General features: G+C 40.8%; 1 long non-coding RNA gene across 1 annotated transcript in view; it reads left to right on the top strand.

Annotated features, from left to right (window-relative positions):
• Positions 1–8,997, top strand: part of LOC116652890 — a 44,132-nt gene extending 35,135 nt beyond the window's left edge. Inside the window, exons 3-4 of the long non-coding RNA XR_004306083.1 lie at positions 4,621–4,735; positions 6,433–8,997. This is a non-coding gene — a long non-coding RNA (uncharacterized LOC116652890). The remainder of the gene's footprint in view (positions 1–4,620; positions 4,736–6,432) is intronic.
• Positions 8,998–9,425: the final 428 nt, after the last annotated feature.

Genomic DNA, 9,425 nt, shown 5'->3' with positions numbered 1-9,425 from the left:
CAGGTTATCCTGACTTTCTGGTACTTTCTGCACAGTGATAACCATTCCTTCTGATCCCTTCTTTTACCCCTTTTTGTCAAACTGATTATGATTTGCATGTAACTCCTCCATAGTGTTTCCAAATTCCTAACAAATTGGGAAATGAGCCAAGGGACCTATCTAATATCTGTTAGATGTGGTCACAAATGAAATCTATCATAAAACCCTTTGCACTGATGTTTTTCAGTGTCACATAAGTTCAGGAGTTCCATACAAAACATGGTTGTTGGAAAATGTCTAAGTTTTGATAAGAGATGTGTATGTTTCTGGGATTATCCCTCTTATGGTTTATACTGTGGGGTATCCCACACACTGTCCTGTGAAAAGTTCGGTAGACTATAACAGTATTTTAACTTCCCAAACTAGTATTTATATCTCTCAGCAATTGAACTGCTTTGGAAATAATCAAGTGGAAAGTTCTCCTGACACAAATACCCCTATTTATTTGTTTTACTTGTTTATTTGATACTATTAGTTATTGTCACTGTCTTTGCGATTTTTAAATGTTTATGGTATATATATAAGTATGGATTGCTAAAGGAAAGTTATGTGGTACTAAGGGTGTTGTGGAAACTGAAGAGCTGTGTTGTTTGATCTGTGGGTTCTGAAGGGAATGGGACAAACTGCTTTGATGGTATAAGAAAGTGTAACTGTTAATGATGGTATGTGGAAGTGTAACTGAGGGTACAAATAGTGGATGTAATGATGAGAGTTTGGAAAGTGAGAAAGTTTGGGAACAGAAGTAAGGGACTTGGACAAATTTGTTGATGGAGCTTGGAAATTGTGTGGAGGGGGAATTGTGGTGGTGGAATTGGGAGGAACGGTGGCAGCTGTACTAGAGCGTGATCTGAAGATCCCAGGATGAGTTTTGCCCCAGTGGACTGAATGCAACATGCACATAGCAGTGTAAAGATGTTTGTTTTCTGGTAGATACGGGTGCATCTCACTCTGTACTGCATCAAGAATTACTACCCTTAGATGATTTTTGTAACAAACAATAGGAATAAGTAACTGTAGCTCTAAATAACTTTTCTGAGTAGTTTGTATTGTAGAGAGATCTAATATAGTGGTTTGTTATGAGTGAATATATATTGATGGAAAATAATTATGGTTATCAATCAAGGTTTTGATTGAATGATGATGATTGTTAACATTTAATTCCCCCATATCACCTATCCCTCTTTTCCCTTATGCTTACTTTTTTTTTCTTTCCTCACCACCGTGAATGGTCATTTGCACATCAATTTCAAGCAACCTTTGAGCCACGGGGTGGTGTGAAAGACAGAACTGGTTTTCTTTTGTTGTCTCAAAGTTTGCTTCATGAGGCCTTCCTGATGATAAGACTCTGACTGGCGACTGCTAACTATCTAGGAGGGTGAATGGTGGGTGTTGTTGTGCCACAGCAACTCTGCTTATGATTGCAAAGATAAGCAGAAGCAAGACAAGCAGTCTTCTTCAGGGGTGCTGCTCGAAGGAGCTGACCACTGCAGAAGGCGATAATGCTTGTGTCTGGCAACAGAGCCCCCCCCCCCTCCTTGCTGGCTTATCTGTGGGCCAGGAATGTCACAAAAGCTGGTTTAAATCCCTACTACAAAGTGTGTTTACCTGCTTGTTTGGAAGTTCAGTGTTTGCCCGAGATACGTTCCCAAAAATGCTGAGTCAAACTTCAAAGAAGGAGAAAAACAACCTCACCGAAATGGGGGATAAAAGGCCCTCGCTAAACTGGGGACTTTGGGAGACAAACTCCCGAAGACACCTTTGACGGAGAATTCCCTGAGGGGAAAACTTTGTCGGAAGAACCCCGGGACCGGCTTGCTGCGGAGCTCCCTGGCTGTCTCCCATCCCCCGCGGTGATCAGACGAGTTCCTGAGATCAACGGACCTATTGTGTACCTCGCTGGACCCACGGTGGTGACTATATCTCTTTTGCTATCTGCAAAGACTCCTTGCTTATATTTCCTACTTTCCCTATCGCCTACCTTCCCTTCCCCGTCTCCCTAAAAACGCCCAGGACTTTAATAAACTGGTTGGACCAACATTTGAACCGTTGCTTCTTAATCTCACGCCGGGTATACACATATCAAAGAACCTTGCCTCCCTCCTACAAATTGGAGCGAGACAGCACCTCAACAGATTTATTACAGATACAGTTGAACTGAAAACAGAGGCTCCTAAAACTGCTTCATTGTTCTTGTAAATCACCTATTACTTCTGAATTTCTTGATAAATATGTTATTTTTACAGACCTTCTACAGTCTCTCTTGGTTCTGTCCAGCCATTCAAAATACACATCTTCCCTAGAAATCCCTTTCTTCCCACCCCTGCAAGCAGCACAAAGTGATCTTCTGCCAGCAGCTGAGATTGCCTCCAGCACAGAGCAATCTTGGTACAGCAGCAGGCTTTGATCACCAGCTCTGATCAAGGCACTCCTAGCAGCCTCTCTGTGCATGGGAATTGCTGCATTTCAGACAGGTCTGTGGTGAGCCCCATTAGTATCAATGTGCTCAGCAGCAACAGGGACAGCAGCGCTGTGACAGCAAAAAGAGTACTGATATTTTGGTTAGGTATGAAACAGAATGTACTTGGTGGAAGATAATTGGGGAAATAGTCATAAACCAGCACACTACCAGGAATGGGCAAGTGAAAAAATGAAGTTTATACTGTTAGGATGTGACACTCTGCAAACAAGGTCACAGCTTAAATGGCCTGCTTAAGCCAAGTGCCTTTGGAGTCACAGCAGCCTCGTGTTGACATGGAGGGTGCCATTCCTATGTCAGTTTAAGCTGACTGAATATTGTGTTGCTGCTGAATTAGATGCGGTATTTCCTGTTCTGTGGTTTCAGGTCCCTGTGCCTGCCTCACTGCAGGTCAGAAGGCAGCAAAGCACAGACTGGCGCAACTGCTGATGGGTGCAGAGCAGCAGCCAGGCTGCTTGCTGAGGGGCAGCTGAAGGACAGTGCTCCAAAGAGAATCACATCTTCCTGAAAGCTCTCAAACTGATAACGCGGAGTGGGGGACGCTGCAGGAGCAGCACAAATCTCCTTCGAGCGGCGAGAGCTTCTGCACTTTGTAGAGGGCTCTGAAAGGGCAGAAGTGGTTTTAGTGAAATAGCAGAGATGCAACAGTAGCAGGTATGCGCTGAACCTGACTGCTATAAATAAATGAGAGTTGACTGGCTGGTTATCTGAAACTCAGCCATCTTGTGATCTTGCCTGTTAAAGTTTCACCACAGGAAGAACAAGAGCTAAAATTCAGGCTACACTTAGAATCAACATAGAATCATAAAAATATAAAATCATAGTTTTTTTGGGGGAAAATATCACAGAGTAGCTTATTTTAGAAGGGATCTTAAAGCCTATCCAGTTCAACCCCTTGCCATGGTCAGGGCTGCCTCCCACCAGCTCAGCTGCCCAGTGCCCCATCCAACTGGGCCTTGAGCACCTCCAGGGATGGGGCACCACAGCTTCTCTGGGCAGCTGTGCCAGCACCTCACCACTCTCCAAGGAAAGAACATCCATCTAGCATCTGACATAAATCTCCCCTCTTTTAGTTTAAAGTCATTGCCCCATGTTCTGTCACAATCAGACCATGTAAGAAGTTGGTCTCCCTCCTGTTCATAAGCTCCCTTCAAGTACAGGAAGGGAAGTGTGATGCTAAATTATTATAAGAAATAAATTAAGCTGTCTCCTTCCCAAATACATGTCTAGTTTCTGACCTTCTCCTGCAAAACAGACCTGGGCCATATCTCTCCATGTCCTCAGTGCTGTGTTTTCTATCTTCCCTGCTTTGTGTCCCTGCCTTGCATCTACACCAGAGGACAAAGCACCAGTGGGAGTTTAATTTTGGCAAAGGGTCACACAGAATAATCACACAGCCATGAGTCACTGCCTCACAAGGCAAGATAGTCCCATAGGAACAGATAAGAGACCCCAGAGCCACAGACACTAAGTTTGGACTCATCACTGGCAGCACATCCCAGACTTCAGGAGAAGACAGCCCCTTTGGCTCTTGTGATGAAAAGATTTGGTATTTGGGATGCCACCATCAGTGGCTGAAACATCAGTTCATACTCTCATTGTGCATCAGTGCACATTGTATTAACCAAAGTTTCTATTACCTCGCTGCTCTGCTGCCATTAAGACTTCATGAGCTCCCTGAGTTGGCTTGCAATGTATTTTCTACAACAAACAAGGAGAAACAGGAGAGCAGCTGCAGTTGCATGGAAAGCTTGAAAACCGCAGCAGCGATACACAGCCTCTGATGCTGTTTCTCAATCCAAGGCATTCATTATTTCCTTCTGCACAACAACATTTTTCTTATTCCTACCTGCTGTTGCAACCACTGCCTCGTTCATCATCCAATTACTGCACAGTCTTTAGGAAAGGATATTTGTGATATAATCCATCTTTCAACATACGCATAATAAAAAATTAATTAATAGCTGCATTAATAAAGTAGCTACAGCATTTAAAGTCCTTTATCTTATTGCTAATGTAAATTATGAATCCCCTCTGTCCAAATTATACCACAGAGCATAACTCTTACTCAGAACTTATCCTGCTGTTCTTTTTTCACTTTACAGAAATTTACCTTCTCTATCTTCCAGTATGAAACGAGCCATTCTACTCACTGAAGACACTACACAGGAACAAAAACAAACCTTTCAGATTCTGGAAATCACATTGTTACTTCAAAATGTAAGCAAAGGGTTATCCATATAAAGACAGTGGCTGAGAATTGCATATTTAATCTCAATAGATCCTGAAAGATCATGCAATTGTTTGTCATCAACCTTCAAACTTCCTCAAAACAGCTGGAATAGCTCTCACTATTTACTCCCTGGTAAACCGTGAATGATGACTGCAGAAATCCTGTGACATTCAGAACTCTGTCATAGAGAAAATTAATCTTCATTTGGGGAATAAGGAAGCAAGTAAATGTGAATGTTAATGTAATTAAAAACTTGCCAGTTGGGAAATACTGGGCATGAGGTTTGAACTTATGACTAACATCACTTTTTCACAGCTGTGATGCATGCATGTATAGAGAAGAGAGACGCGCTGAATTCTAAAATATTTAACATTTGCAAATACAAATGTGCTCTCTTTGCAAGGCTTGTTGCAATTCCAGACTGTATGGGAAATCGGTAATCACAGCCTGAACCTCTGATTAATCAGCTGAGGCAAGTGTCTGGTCAGCTGTGGGAGCACAGGTGAGAGTAATTTAGCTGTGCTCCCGGAAGGGGTGGAGATTGACTCCATCTCCTCTAGACATCATTTAAGGGCTGACCACCACTAAGGCAGCTTCTCTTAGAGATTGCTCCTTGGTGGAGGTTGCCTCAGTGTTTCCCAGCAGACTGAAGGGGTGGAGCTTGACTCATTTAAGGGCTGACCAGCACTAAGGCTGTATCTCTTGGAGACTGCTCCCTAGTGGAGATTGCCTCAGCATTTCTTAGTGAAGGCATCCATAATGGTGAGTTTTTCCTCATAAATAACCTTTTGAATATCTGTCACCATCTTTGTATCATTACACCTTACACAGACAAAGCTACTAAAACCACTTCTATCTTTTACTCAAGTTATCTTACCTGCCTTTGCTTCTGCATGACTGGGTACCAATGCCAGAGCTAGCAGCATACTATAAAGATCTGGAAACATTATTTTTTTGCATTGTTCTCTGTTCTGATTTTGTAACTCTGAGGGGGTTTCCTTTCCTGATTTTCTTTCTCTGTGGCCAGCAGGCAAAACTAGTGCACCAAAGAAAGCATGTTAATCATGCATGTTAATTGATTTCAATTATGAGAATTGCATTTCTGGTATGAACTCAGCTTGTATAAGACTGTAGTAACTAATCTGATGTAACTGGGTGCTCTTCCATCATTCCTATTTGTGCACCAATATTCCTGATGGGCACATGGAGACAGGACATCATTGTCTTGTAGAATGTAAGGTATTCAAGTGGTGAAATACCTGGAGCATGCAACATTTGGAAATGAATTTCATTCCACAGTATGGGTTGCATATACAATTTTTACATACACAACACATCAAACCCAGCTCTTGTTTTGCCATCTGCCAGGGAGAACCTGCCATGTTATCTTTGCTTTATTTCAATTCAGGTGTAAATGAATTCATTAGCAGCTTAAGATGCAACATTCAATTTCCCCAGGCCTATTAAAATCAAAATCAACCCATCTTCTGTTGACTATCGTTAGAGGTCAAAGGCATACTGTACCCAGGGTTAAATATGTGGCTACAGACCAAGTTTCTTTCCTTTCTTAACTCAATCTGATAAGCCCAAAGTGACAACACCACATCTAGATACTGAGGAAGTCCCCAGATTTTCAGCAGGTCATAGCTGCAAAGAGAATTTCCCTGATGCATTTATTTTACAGGCCTCCAATCAGCTTCTCCCATGTGGCTCAGCAGAGAAAGAAAACGGAACAAATTCTGCCCTTCAGGACTGTGAAGATGGAGTGCCATGAAAGAGCATGGAGCTCAGCCAGATTTTCCTGCCATTCCATGGCCAGATTTGAAGACAGGAGACAGGTTTAAGTATTGTGTAACCAGCCTTAATATCTGCTCAACTCAACACGCATTAACATATGGCAGTGAGATGTGCTAACAAGAAAACACCCTTCAACTCTTCTTCTAATGCAGTATGTTGTGGGATTCCTCAGTCTGTCTCTGCTATTCCTTTCCCAGGAAAATGGAGGAAAGGGTTTCACCAACATGGTGGCCTTGCAAGGTACTTTCCCTCTTGCTTAATGGATTTACCTTCCCTCAATGGACTTCTGTACACCTTTGTACACAGGCTGTGTTGATCTTGATCTTTTTTTTCCTTTAGTTCATTAACCAAATAATGAAGATTAAGTTCAAATACTAAGACTTTCAAGGCTAAAGTGGAATATCCATTAACACCCCAACTAGCTTCAGGTAGGATTTCTATTAATTTAATTATTATATCACACTACTGAGGTCTTTTTTTCTCACGTAAGTAATAAGAATGAATATATTAATCTTCGTTGTGCATATCTCTTGAAAGAAATGGATGGGAGCATTTTAATTTTCAATCAGCAGTTCTGGTGGCTGAAAGCAATTACATGCCATCATATATACAATATCTGTGATAGCTTAAGGGTGCAGAATGGAACTACATGGATAAATGAAAGAGCCAGTTTATGAATCATAAAAATTTACATCTAAATCACAGAATCATTCTTTAAAAGAGTATATGAGGACTAACATAAGTGCATGCATATATTCACACATGACCTCAGCTTGTACATCAAATTCTTTCAAAAACATTCACTTGTGTGTAATCAGTGGACAAACATACAGTTAGAAAAAAAAATGGTAAAATATTTACAGAAAATAATTTACAAATGTATGAATATTAGTTCATCTCTGGTTTAAAAAATAGCTTTTCCGCAAGTGCCATTATGAAAGCCCACTTTTCATTATTTCCTCTATGGCTCCAGATGAACTCCAAGTTTTCCATACATTCCACATGACCTTGTCCAAAGCTTTGCTTTAAGCAGGGGTGGGACAAGGGCTGGACTTACAGAATTTGATCAAGACAAAAACTATGGGACAGCCTTGCCGGACTAGGCACAAGGGTGGGAGGAGAAGCTGAGACTGGCAGGACAGGAAGATCAGGAGTCACTGGGTGGAAGATGGAGGAAAGATTTTGACAAGTAGAAGAGGTGCTGGGGGAAATGAGCTGGAGGAACAAAAGCCCAGGACAGGAACAATGTCACAGAGATAAGAAAAATGCCAATGCTTTAGAGGAGCATCAGGAGGTGGATGGCAGCTGAGAACAAACAGCCCTGGGTGACAGACAAGAACAGGGCAGCGTATGGGAGTCAGGTGAAGGCTGGATGGGATTCATCACCAATTCATGGTCAGTGCCAATTCAGTCAGTACACAAACCAAAGGCAAATGACAAGGTCTGAAAATATTTCACCAAAAAAATATGCGTTATAAGGTGCATGGGAATGGAAGCAAAAAAAAGTCTTATCCCCAAATGCAAATTCATTTTGGTATCGTAGCACGTATTTACAAAAGTTGGGGTTACCTTTCCATTTCCGTTTGAGCACTTAGATTAATTTATTTTCTGTTTCTGAAGAATTTTGGTTTATAGTATCCGTTCTATGCCTGCTCCTGCAAACAGTCATATCTATTGTGAAAATAAATGTACTGCTGAAAGGTAAAAAGTTCCATGTGAATAAGTGTTAAATCCTTGGGTCTTAAGAAATGGTGAGTAGTGACAAGCGAAACAAATCTCATCCTCACAAAAATATTTTTTAACTATACTAACTTGTTCACTTTCTGAAGTCCTTTTTTTTCCCCTCCCCCTTCCAGTCATTTATTATAAATAGCAGCATGAAGCAGTTTGTCTGGATTTTATGGAGGGAATGGCCTGGAAGCTAAATCATAGCTGAAATTGTAATAAAAAGATGAAAAATGTACAAACAAACCATATTAAAAATTGCTTATTTCATTTTGGCATCCTCAAGAAGTTGTTTACTGTGTATTTCTTCTTTCCTGATGTGAGATCTACATTTCATTTTTCCTTTCTGTCAAACCTCTTTCACTCAGTCTCTAGCTTAAGTACTTTCTCCGTGGTAGCGATTGTAATTCTGTGCTGTTTCCTCATCTGTTCCCTCTCAGGTGTAGGCTTTACCTGCAACAATGTAGAGCCAAATGTACATGAAGATTGTTTTGCAAGATGTATGGGATCCTTACGTTTTCATTAAAAGTTTGTATATTCTGCTGATGTACTGCTTCAACAGTGCAAGAATGAAATTCACGTACAAAAATCAGCAGAAAACCCACTAGCAATATTTTACTCATTAAGAACGGGTTTCTAATGGGCTACCCAAAATAACAATTTGCTTTTTTATTTTAATGGTGTGAGGATAATCAGATTTTCAGGACTATGGCTTTGACCGAATTAACTAGGGAGTGATATTTCTGTAAACAAAGAAGATACCGATATTGAAGTTGAATGATAAAAGTCCTTGTTGAAGTCCTAGTAGTGCAGGAAATGTAATCAAAGAAATTCTATACTTCATGGCACACTCATGAAAGGAAGGCAAAATTTTCCATGCCTAAAAGTGGAATCTGCTATTTCCTAGCTGCAACATAGGCACATAACTGATGTGTGCAGACACAGCAAATGCCACAGTTTAATATTTAATAATCTTATGATCAAAATGTTTTTATACATGCTGTAAATTGTATTAATTTGTCATGTCATATTTATTTATTTATTTAAATCAGCTAATCACCTTGTGCTTACTAATGGATGATGATTTACCAGTCTACTGTGTATGTTTGTTCAAGCAAGACTTTGATGGCTGGTATTGATCAGCAGTGTGGTACA

Source organism: Coturnix japonica, chromosome 2, assembly GCF_001577835.2.
Source record: "Coturnix japonica isolate 7356 chromosome 2, Coturnix japonica 2.1, whole genome shotgun sequence".
NCBI classification, from domain to species: domain Eukaryota; kingdom Metazoa; phylum Chordata; class Aves; order Galliformes; family Phasianidae; genus Coturnix; species Coturnix japonica.
Note: the sequence above shows the minus strand (reverse complement) of the source record. Positions and strands in the feature narration are given on the sequence as shown.